The sequence below is a fragment of the Macaca fascicularis genome, chromosome 15, assembly GCF_037993035.2.
Source record: "Macaca fascicularis isolate 582-1 chromosome 15, T2T-MFA8v1.1".
NCBI lineage: Eukaryota > Metazoa > Chordata > Mammalia > Primates > Cercopithecidae > Macaca > Macaca fascicularis.
Genome location: NC_088389.1, coordinates 7,247,979 through 7,259,094, shown reverse-complemented (window position 1 = coordinate 7,259,094; position 11,116 = coordinate 7,247,979). Strand labels below are relative to the sequence as shown.

Here is an 11,116-nt window from a genome sequence, read left to right as displayed (position 1 = left end):
TCATGAAAAACTAATACCCTGTCATCTCTGAAACGCGAAGTCGTTCAAGGGCTTTGGTTATAGGAAAGTAGCTGGAAAGCAAAGCGTCCGTTAGGCACAGCAGCCGTGATAGGACAAACACACGGTAGGAAGGTGGTGGTCATGCTACACACAGATGGGAAGGGTGTGGGGAGCCATAACACCTGATGCTTGGGAGGCACCTGGGCAGGAGCTGAGAATGTACCAAACATGTTCGATCATGCAACATTCACGGACCCCGAGTCCAGCCACCACCGCTGACATCCACTGTGGCTGGGGTGTCCTCCCAGCCTGTGATGGCTCGCTCCTTCGGTTAACTGCCTTGAATCTACTGGTTCCTCTCCTCATGGGCCTCTTTCCTGTCGTCTTCCTGTCATTTTTCTGTCAGCAAACACATTTCCTGTCATTTTCCTGAACTGACATGACATTTCCTGTCATTTTCCTGAACTGACATGACATTTCCTGTCATTTTCCTGAACTGACATGACATTTCCTGTCATTTTCCTGAACTGACATGTCATTTCCTGTCATTTTCCTGTCAGCAAGCACATGCGTCCAGCCTGACCTTGCTGATGTGCTCCAGCGGCCCTGGACTCGAGCCGCACTGTTCCATCAGTGTGGCATTCGCGAGTTACCTCCTGGGAAATGCCAGGTGATGGTAACATCAACCAGGAGGCACAGCTGAGAAGCAGAACGCATGGTGCGGTGCCCAGAACGTCACGTCCTTGAACAGACGCTCCGTATCTTCTCTTCTCCTGCCAGAGCTTCACTGTAGGAAGGCGGCCATTCTTCCAGTGCTGCTACTTCCAACACCGGGGAAAGCAAGCTTCAGAAATGAACGGTGTCAAAGAGGGAGGACCCACCAGCAGGGCTACCGGCAGCCAGACAACCGCAGCCCCAGCATTCCCCAGCCACCATGACTGACAGCCCAGGCTCCAGAAATGCACGGCTTCAACCTTAGGAGTAAAAACCCTCCCAATCCAACTATTATTTTCAACAATGGGATTGAGGAATGAGGTGTTCTAACCCTGCCTCTCTCGACAGCACAGATCATCAGATCCCAGTTCTTATAGGATTGGGGAGTGGGGTGGGGTGGGGTGGGGTGGTTCCTAACCCTGCCCGCCTTCATAGAAAAGAACTTGGATATGATGACCTGTGCTAGATTAGCACTTTGCTTCTGCCATATGCAGTCATCCTCAGCACCAGGAAAAGTCAGAATCGTTGAGTGATGACACCAATACCAACACACGCCGTTCTGCGGCTCTGGTAACTGGCTGCACAGATACAACCCGATAGTGGTGAGGTCTAAAGACATCACCAGTCTTCCCAAGGATTGTGTTCCTGAATATTTTGCGTTTGGAATAACGGTCTTCTTTGCCAGGGCTGAGCCACGCTTCCCTCTCGCCTGTCCTCTGCCTTCACCAGCTTCGTGTGCGCTTCCGGACAAGTGTTTGTGCAGGTGCTATCACTTATTTCCACAGCGAGAATATACACAGACACCACACAGAAATGGGCAACCCCGTTAGGAGCTGTGCAGGGACATCTAACTCATCCCATGTGCCAAATTCCTGTTGCCATGGAAATTAAACTAACTAAACTAACGTTGCTATGATCTCATCTCTTACTGTACCACTAAAGATCATCCGGGTAAGAGGAATGTGCCTCTGCATAGCATTCAGCTCACATTTACATATCGGTTTTTCCTGAATATGGTTATGTGAGATAGAAATCAGTAAGATGGGGTGTAACATACAGTATAGGATCGTTGTGTCTCCTAGCCTCAAACACTTCAAGATCCTCAGAAAATGAAGTTTAACTCTGGGGACGTGAGTTACATAGTAACTTGTTTTGGATACTATCATATCAACACCAAATAACTTCTTGAATTCCTTTTTAAATTGAAAAGCAATTTACAAAGCACAAAAGCCCCAATATTAAAGAATACAATTCAGTCTTTTTAGCATATTCTAAAAGCTGCACATCAACCACTAGTATGTAATTCCGGGACTTTTTCACCACAGGCCAAAGAAACCTTGAACCCATTAAGAGTCAGCACCTGGCTCCTTCCTTCTACCAGCCCCTGGCAATCACCAGCCAACTTCCTTTTCTCTGGATTTGCACATTCTGGACACCTGTTGTGAGGAGAATCGTACAGTGCATGACCTTTGGTGTGACCTTCGGTGCTGACATCTTTCACGTCTAAGGTGAGTGGAATCTCAGTGAGTGACCGGTTGACAGACACCTGGACTGTTTCTACTACTATGAATAATGCTGCTGTGAAGATTCAGGCATGACATACTTTTTGGAAAAATGTTTTCAGTTTTCTTGAGCATATGGCTAGGAGTGAAATTGCTGGGTCGTACGGTGATTTCATGCTTTTCTGAGGAACTGTCGGACTTTTCCAAATCAACTGCACCATTTTATTCCCCTCCCACTAGCAATATATCAAGATTTCAGTTTTCCCCAATTCACCAACATGTCACTGTCCAATACTGGGGTTTTACCCACCCATCACGGTGGTTGTGAAGTGTTATTTCACGGTGGTTTTGATTTCCATTTCTAAGATGACGAATTTTGCTAAACATCTCATGTGCTTTTTAAGGCATTTATATGTCTTTCTTTGGAGAGTGTCTATTCAAATCCTTTAGTCCATTTTTAAATTGGATTTTTATTAAGAGCTTTTGAATATATTCTTGATATCAGGTCCTTATCGTGATAATGTATCCTGTTCTGTGGGTTGTCATTTTACTTTAATAGTATCCTCTGAATTGAACATTTTTAATTTTGATACCGTCTTTTTCCCTTCAGTTGCTTGTTATAGCTTTAGACGTCTCAGCCAAGGAAACATTGCCTAATCCAACCTAACAGTTTCTCCAGGATTCTCCCCTAAAGGTGTTATGAGCTGAACTGTCCCCCTCCCCCAAGATTCCATGTTAAAGTCACAACCCCAGAAACCCAAAATGTCACTGTATTTACATACAGGGCCTTTAACTTGGCAATTTAGGTCCCATAAGATCTTAAAAGTAGGGCCTGATCCAGTATGACTGGTGTTCTTTTAAGAGAATTTAGACACAGTCCTCAGTGCTGCATACACGTAAGAGAAACCTGTGAGGACACAGAGAAGAAGCTGTCTACACAGCATGGGGTGAGGCCCCAGAGAATCCAACCCTGCCCGCACCTTGATCCCAGGCTTCCAGTCTCCAGAAAAAAGGAAATAAGATGCTATTGTCTAAGTCGCACGGTCTGTGGTGTCCGTTATGGTACCCAGCAGACTGACAGAATGGGTCTCAGTCAGCTCCTTACATTGGAACCATGTTGAGCTTTGCGTGTAGGGTGAGGAAGGGTCCAGTCCATCCTTTTCCATGTGGATACCCCAGTTGTCCCAGCACCATTGAGTTGCGAAAGGAAAAAAGTAAAGCAACCCTTGCTGTCCTCTCTCCATCAACAGATTAGAAGATACACTGAAGAATCATGGACAATTTTGTCGGTTTAAGCCAGTGGTTTTCAAACTTTTGGGTCTCAGGAACCCTTTGCACTTTATTAAAGAGCACAAAAAAGCTTTCTCATCAGGCCGGGAGTGGTGGCTGCTCATGCCTGTAATCCCAGCACTTTGGGAGGCAGAGACAGGTGGATCACTTGAGGTCAGGAGTTCGAGACCAGCCTGGCCAACATGGTGAAACACCGTCTCTACTAAAATACAAAAATTAGCCTGGCATGGTGCTGAACACCTGTAGTACCAGCTACTAGGGAGGCTGAAGCAGGAGAATCGCTTGAACTCAGGAGGCAGAGGTTGAAGTGAGCTGAGGTCACACCACCGTACTCCGGCCTGCGTGGCAGAGCAAGACTCCGTCTCAAAAAAAAAAAAAAAAAAAAAAAAAAAAAAAAGAACATAATTTAGTTTATTTTACAAGGATAAAGTCATTACATCTTAACACAGTCTTAAAGAAGAAACCATTTTCCAAAATAAGCAGCAGCGTGGCAACAGTTTGTGCTGCTGTGAAAACACCTAACATCTCTGCACCTCAGACAGCAGGATTCTCATGCCTGCATCTGCGTTCAGTGGGCTGCAGAACCATGGCTGAAGTTTATGAAGAAAGTCCGACCCCATACTGATATACAATTAGGAAGCAATATTTTCATTGTGTTTTCAGATCATTTTAGGTATTCTCTGCTGCCAAATGTAACAAGTGGCACTTCCGTACAGGCTGTCTGCAACACAGAGTCTGTGCTCTGGTCGACGGGCCTTTCTGCCCCAATTCCTTCTAAGTCGACTGGTCCGTCTTGCACTTGAATGGCTTTTACCAGCACACGATTTTGTAATCACACATTGGTTAGAAAATACTGGTTCAGAGTTATGAGCGGCTTCCACATTTCATTGTATGTCCAAAAAAAAAAAAAAAAAAAAACCCACATCAGTATCACCATTGGTCACATGAGAAAGTGGTGGACACAAGATTTTTATGTTTTAATATTCACTGGAAAGCTCAAATGTCTATCATTGGGAAAAATGTAAGGTACTTTCCTTGAGATGAAAGTCATTTTGTTCATTTTTCAGGCCACACCTGCAAATACCTCCATCTGAAGTGGCATCTTTTGTAAGTCATTCTTTATATAAAGGCGGCCGTTAGTGGAAGAAGTGGTTCTGCAGGTTCATAGTTCAGAGGCACCAGTGCTCTCCCAAGAGATAACCATAAAATCCACAGAAGACGCACCTGTGCACACTTCCTGTTTCTCACTCAGAACATTCCAGAAGGAACCCTGAATCCCAATGCCACAGCGGGACTGAAGTTTGCTCTCACCCACACAATAAACCCAGGGAGCTCCCCCAGCCCCCACCCCGAGGCCACAGCCTTGGTCCTCTGTCTGGTCTAGGAGGGCTCCTGCAGCTCCAGCCTAACAGGGAACAGAAGGCACCCACATGTCACAAAGCCCTCCCAAGGCCCAGTGAGCACTTCTGCTTATGTGCCAGCCAAGTGCGTTTGACAATTCTACAGCCAGCTGTACGGCAGGTAGCGAGGTACCCAGCAAATACTCAGGGCTCACGTTACTAAGGAAGGTGGACAGCGAGGTACCCAGCAAGTACTCAAGGCTCACGTTATGGAGGAGGAAACCAGGCAGATAGTGAGGTACCCAGCAGGGTTCACGTTACTCAGGACGAAAGGAGGGTAGAGACAAGGGGGCTGGAACAGTCTGTCATAAGCTTTAGCATTTACAAGGCTCGCTGAAGATTATCTGATTTGATCGTCACAACAGCTCACAAGATAGGCAGAGGCAAGACTATTTTCACTTCATAAAAAGAGATCCCGAGAACTGATGATGACCACGTGCTCTTCCCACAGGCTCCCAGAAATCCTCCTCAAATCATCTCTCAGTTGTATACATGTGATAATATCTCAGTCACGTCCCCTCTCTGCAGGGGAATTTTACTGCCGCCCTGCTGTTCCTTCGCACCCCTGCCCTCTCCTGCATTTCAGCCATGCCCACCATCCATGGGGAGTCTGCACCACCCCACCCCCGCTGCTGCTGATGGCTTGGGTCACGCTTACCTTTCATTTCCACCTACAGGGACCTGTTCTTCCTTCAAATGTAGCTCAAACTCACTCATTGTGTGAAGCCTTTCTGTCATGTGTAAAATCAGTCTGTGGAACGCTTCATTTAGGAGGTGCTTATGTTGCCTCATTGGCTGTGATCAGGACCAAATTCTGAGCAAACCAGGTGGTCCCCTCTCCCCATCTGTGCTCCAGTGCACTTAAAACAAGGATTCCTGGAAGCATCTTTTTATTCCAATTCATGCATGAGTCTGCCCCACACACTGCAGAAAAGCCCTGGTGGTCGGTGGTCAGGGCTCAGGGCCCCCCAGGTAGGTAAGGAGAGCTTAGTGCCCTCTCTGGAGTTGTCACTCAGAGACCCACGGCTGGAAGGGAAGAAACTTGCATCCTGTGAAACATCTAGGCCCCGAGACCCACTCAGGAGTGGAAAACGGGGAAGGAGCCTTGAACAGACCCTCGGGAGGGTAGACAGTGGGAGCCACGGAGGCCACCAGGAAGGAGGGAGGCAGGCAGTGAGGCCACAGGTGATGTGGCCGGGAGGGAGGTGTTGTGACCAGAGGTGAGGTGGTGGGCGGATGACACGGCGTGGTTTGGGGAGGAGATGTGGCCAGGGGCAATGTGGCCAGGGAAGAAGACACAGCTGGAAGGAAGTGACAAGAGGGGTCTCCAGGCCCCAGACTGTGCCTGATTTATAGATGACATTTTACTTAAGATGTTATATCTAACTTTAAAGAAAAGTAGCAATTTCGACCATTGTGTACATTTAAAGCACGGTACAAATTGAGCACATTTCCCAAACCAAAGAACCGGGCATTGAAGAAAAAATTCATTTAAGATCAGAAATAAAGAGATCCTACAGCTCTTCCAGTCCAATCCCCACCCTAACGTGAATGGGGGGAAAAGGAAGTAGATTCTGGTCAGTCAGCATTAAAGGCAAAACCGATCCACTTTACTTTCTAGACAGAAAACAAGAAGCTCATCAAGGAATCCCTACAAACAGTAGCTTTAGTAGTTCCCGAAATGCAAAATTCCCCTACAAAGTAAATCATCTGCTAAGTGTGTATAGAGTAATTTTTTTCATTATTGCCTTCCTCATCTGCAGGGGCTTTTTTAGACCTTGTTTCCCCTTAATTGCCTCCAACACCCAGGAAATTTAAACCCCACAAGTAAACTGTGTCTCGATTCATGCCCAGCGTCCTTTGGAGCAGACAGTCCGTTGCTCTAAGACGTTCTTGTCACCTAAGCACCGAGTACAGCCTGAGAACGCACAACACGCACTCACACAAACTCAGACAGTCAACAGGTGAGATACGGCACATGAGGAGGAAGACAAGATAAATGAGCTTCACTGACACCCCAGATCCGACAAGAAATGACACATGCAGCCTGCTCTGGTGCAGGTGACTCCTGGAAAACAGCCAAGGACAGCATTTGGAGAAGCAGCACCGCAGGCCAGGAGGGTCTGGGGGCTTAAGAAGGGAGGGGCGCCCCGACCAGGTACTGGGGGATTCAGAAGGGAGGGGCTCCCCGACCAGGTGGCTGGGGATTCAGAAGGGAGGGGTGCCCCGACCAGGTGCTGGGGCTTCAGAGGGGATTGGTGCCCCGATCACTTCCTGGGGGCTTCAGAGGCAAGGGGTACCCTGACCACGTGCTGGGACTTCAGACGAGAAGGCACCCCGACCGGGTCCTGGGGGCAGCAGGACAAGCCCAGGGTTCCGTCGTCACTTTTCACTCCCTACTCCCGAATCTCGCCCTGAAGTTGCAGCCAGTCCAGGTATTCATTTACCCATAAAATTAAGTATCTGTGAGTAACACAAGTCACTAATCCACACAGATCTGAGTCCACAAATACCTCCCAGAGACGCCACCATCCCTTCTGGTAGAAGAACAGCCCAGGGGCCCACGCTGCTAGGAAGGGAGACTGTCTCCAGCCTGACGCTGCAGAGTCCTCAACACAAAGTCTACCTCTGGAACCATGCCGTCTCCTACAGAGGCAACTAGGGGCATGTAGGGTTTTTTAAAATCTTTTTTTTTCCTTAAGACAGAGTCTCCCTCTGTCACCCTGGCTGGAGTGCAGTGGCTCGATCTCGGCTTGCTGCAACCTCTGCCTCTCGAGTTCAAGTGATTCTTCTGCCTCGGCCTCCCGAGTAGCTGGAATTACAGGCGCCTGTCACCGCGCCTAACTATTTTATTTATATTTTTAAGTACAGATGGGCTTTCACCTTGTTGGCCAGGCTGGTCTTGAACACCTGACCTCACATGATCCACCCGCCTCGACCTCCCAAACTGCTGGGAATACACGCATGAGCCACGGTGCCCGGCCCATATAGCTATTTAAATTTGACTAAAATTAAATAAAATTAGAAGTTCTCATTTACACTTCAAGCATTCAGTTACCCACAGGCGGCCACTGACCAGAGGCTGGTAGAGATGTCACACTCCACACTGCAGAAGGATCTAGGGACGAAATGGCTCTAAGATCATCTCAGAATCTTTATGTTGAAGCTACTGAAGTTTTACTCTGATTATTATAGACATCAGCATTTTCCCACTTAAAAATGTCAGTGCTATTGCAATGATCAGATCTGTGACTTCCCATCAGCTCTTCTCTTCCTGGATAGATAACTGTAGAGCATCTGCACTCTGCCTCCACACTAAGGGGTAGTAGAAGGCTCCGTGTAAAATCAGGGGGAGAAAAAAAAAATGAATCCCTAGTCCGCCTCCCCCCCTACGATTTTGTGAAACTCCTCTTAATATGCAGAATAACTGCCAGAGTTGCAATAAAGAAGCATCCCTTGACCAGGAAGCAGCAGGGAAGCAAGAGGAGGGAGATGCAAAGACCCTCAGTTCCCTCTGGGACCCCAGGCCCAGCCAGGACTGAGAAGGGCCGCACAGCCCGGCAGACCCGCACACCTGATGCGAACCATACACACGGCTTCCCTGGGCCTCGGTCCCCTGCTCTGCCCTCACTGGCCACTGTGGCTCTGGGTAGAGGCAGCTCCCTGAGCCCCAACACCCACAGCCAGTCCCCTCCTTGCAGGTCTCAGCTGTGCTCTCACTGCCTCCCTGACGCTTCTCATCATCCGTGTACCGTGTCCCCTCTACCCCACAGCCCTTGCTACCGCCCACCCCACCACGGAGCCTAGCACACAGCAGGTGCCCAAGACGCCCCAGTGGGCGGGCATGCCAGGGTAGGGCTTGGAGTTCCAAGGGCCTCGTCCCGCATCACACCACAAACGCCACGGAGGCTGCGGAAGGGGTCCAGGTTTCAGGCCTGTACTCAGCTTCTCCTGGCCCCCGAGGCCAAGAACCTAGCAAGGGAGCGCAGCCGGAAGCAGGGTCCCAAACCCCCTTCATGCTCCTCAAGAGGAAGGGGGCTTCGGGGCACAACCCCACGAGCGTCTTCCTCCTGCCAGGCTGCCTGTCACAGCCCCGACACCTTCACAGCAGGGAAACCCACTCCTGTGAGGAGAAAACCACCAAGTACAACAGGAGCCACGTCCCCCGCAGCGTCTGCTGAGCCCAATAGCGACAGCAGCAGCCGGGCCCCCACTCAGCACACACCGACTCCGAACCCGCCACGCACACCACAAGGCCGACCATCTTGAAGCTCAGCTTCCACTCGTCAGGGCCCTCTTCCAGGAGAGCTCGGCTTGTCTATCTTCCCTGGGCTCACAGAAAGGAATGGGACCCAACCCCGAGTGTGCACAAAGTTAAGCTCCCACTAGCTCTGCAGACAACCTCCCTAGCCCTGGACTGAGAAGGGGCCAAGCGCAAACAGCCATATTTTGCCCGCACACGTACGGAATTCAGTCAGCTCTCTCAATGAAGTCGTGACAGGTCAACTCCAGGCTCCTCAGTGCTCTGGGGTTCACCTCGGGCCACTGCACCTTTGAAACGTGGCTGTGGACTCCTCTAGGGTGCTCACTTTCACGGCCCATTTCATTCAGACACTGCAGGCCCCTACCGTGGTGTCAATACCCAGGACACCCCTGCTGGCATCCTCTGAGATGCTGCTGCAGCTGCTGTGATCTGAGAACAGCCATGCACAGGCATCAAAGGGAGGACTTCCCAAGTCTCCTCCAGGGGCAGTGACTACAGCTTTGAAAGACGTTGCACTGAATCCTGGGTGAGCCTGGCTTGGTCCGCAATCTAATCCGGGTTGCTGGGGAGACACACTCTGTTGTAATTGACAGAGGCTGTGGGTGGCAGCTCTACCAAGACTGATAATTGCAACTAGTCTGAGATTTACTATCCATACTTTCTATTTGATGTTTCAAAGGAAAGCATCGTGAAGTTCCAGTAGCAAGGAATTTTCTACAATCTATCACATTAAGATACAGCAGAAATGTAGCTAAAATGTTCATAGGGTCTATGCAGAGGAAGAGATGGGTCTATTTCAGGAAAAGTGCTTGCTGGCTTTTTAGAAACATAGTGAAATCCCTGACAAGTAAAAGGTTGTTTATACTTTTTCTTTGGAACAGAGGGAAAGTTCTTTCTTATTATTTGAATACATTAACTACATTTAAGTGTTCTGGTAGACTGAGTATTAAATATTCAAAAGGAAGTAATTCTGTTCGGTCTATTTCATTCTTTAAATGTAGCTTTCAAAAACTGACAAATACCTGGCCGGGTGCAGTGGCTCACGCCTGTAATCCCAGCACTTTGGGAGGCCGAGGCTGGTGGATCACGAGGTCAGGAGATTGAGACCATCCTGGCTAACACGGTGAAGCCCTGACTCTACTAAAAACGCAAAAAATTAGCCTGGTGTGTTGGCGGACACCTGTGGCCCCAGCTACTCGAGAGACTGAGGCAGGAGAATGGCGTGAACCTGGGAGGTGGAGCTTGCACTGAGCCGAGATCACACCACTGCACTCCAGCCTGGGCGACAGAGCAAGACTCCATCTCAAAAAAGAAAAAATAAATAAAAAGTGGAAAACACCCCATATCTGCCCTGGCTCCGGCCATCTCCATGGAGTGGACAGAGCTTGAGAAAAGCTCACTGTGGAGGCGTAGAAGGCCAGGCCGGGCCGGGCCGGGCCTTTGCTCAGCAGATGAGCAAGAGGGTCAGCCACCCTAGTGAAGAAGCCCATGTTTGCTATGTTACTGATGATACCCACATAAATTTCTATTTGCCTCCCACACAGACCTGGGATCTATGTTTGAGCAAGCGACTCATACCAATAGTCCCTCCATGCCATCATTTCCCTGACCTCCCCCAGAAAAGCCAGGCCAGGCAGCGTCCCCACACGGGCACTGGGGCCCAGGAAGATCCTGGTCCTGCCCCTCTTCTCTCTCGTCCCTGCAGCACCCTGGCTTGCTGTGGAAGCCCAGCAGTGCTGGCTGAACCCACGTTCACCTGGGGCATTCAGGAGAAGCCTCTGTGCAGAAATCAACTGGGAAGTAGGATTGTGTGTGCTGGCAGGTCACTCGAATGGATTTGCAGAACTCAGTTTTCAACACAGGTGCGCCACCAAGTCCCTCAAGCCCTTTGTGAGCCTAGAGCCACAGAGCCATTTGCGGCACTCTCACAATCTCTAACAACCCTG

General features: G+C 49.4%; 1 long non-coding RNA gene across 2 annotated transcripts; it reads left to right on the top strand.

Annotated features, from left to right (window-relative positions):
• The first annotated feature begins 608 nt into the window (after positions 1 to 608).
• Positions 609 to 10,498, top strand: LOC135967332 (uncharacterized). Of its 2 annotated transcripts, none has more exons than XR_010581353.2 (3): positions 609 to 981; positions 2,040 to 2,222; positions 10,172 to 10,498. It is a non-coding gene; the product is annotated as an uncharacterized lncRNA (long non-coding RNA). The 2 variants fall into 2 exon arrangements; XR_012425017.1 differs by lacking the exon at positions 609 to 981 and adding an exon at positions 4,574 to 4,613.
• The last annotated feature ends 618 nt before the right edge of the window (positions 10,499 to 11,116 follow it).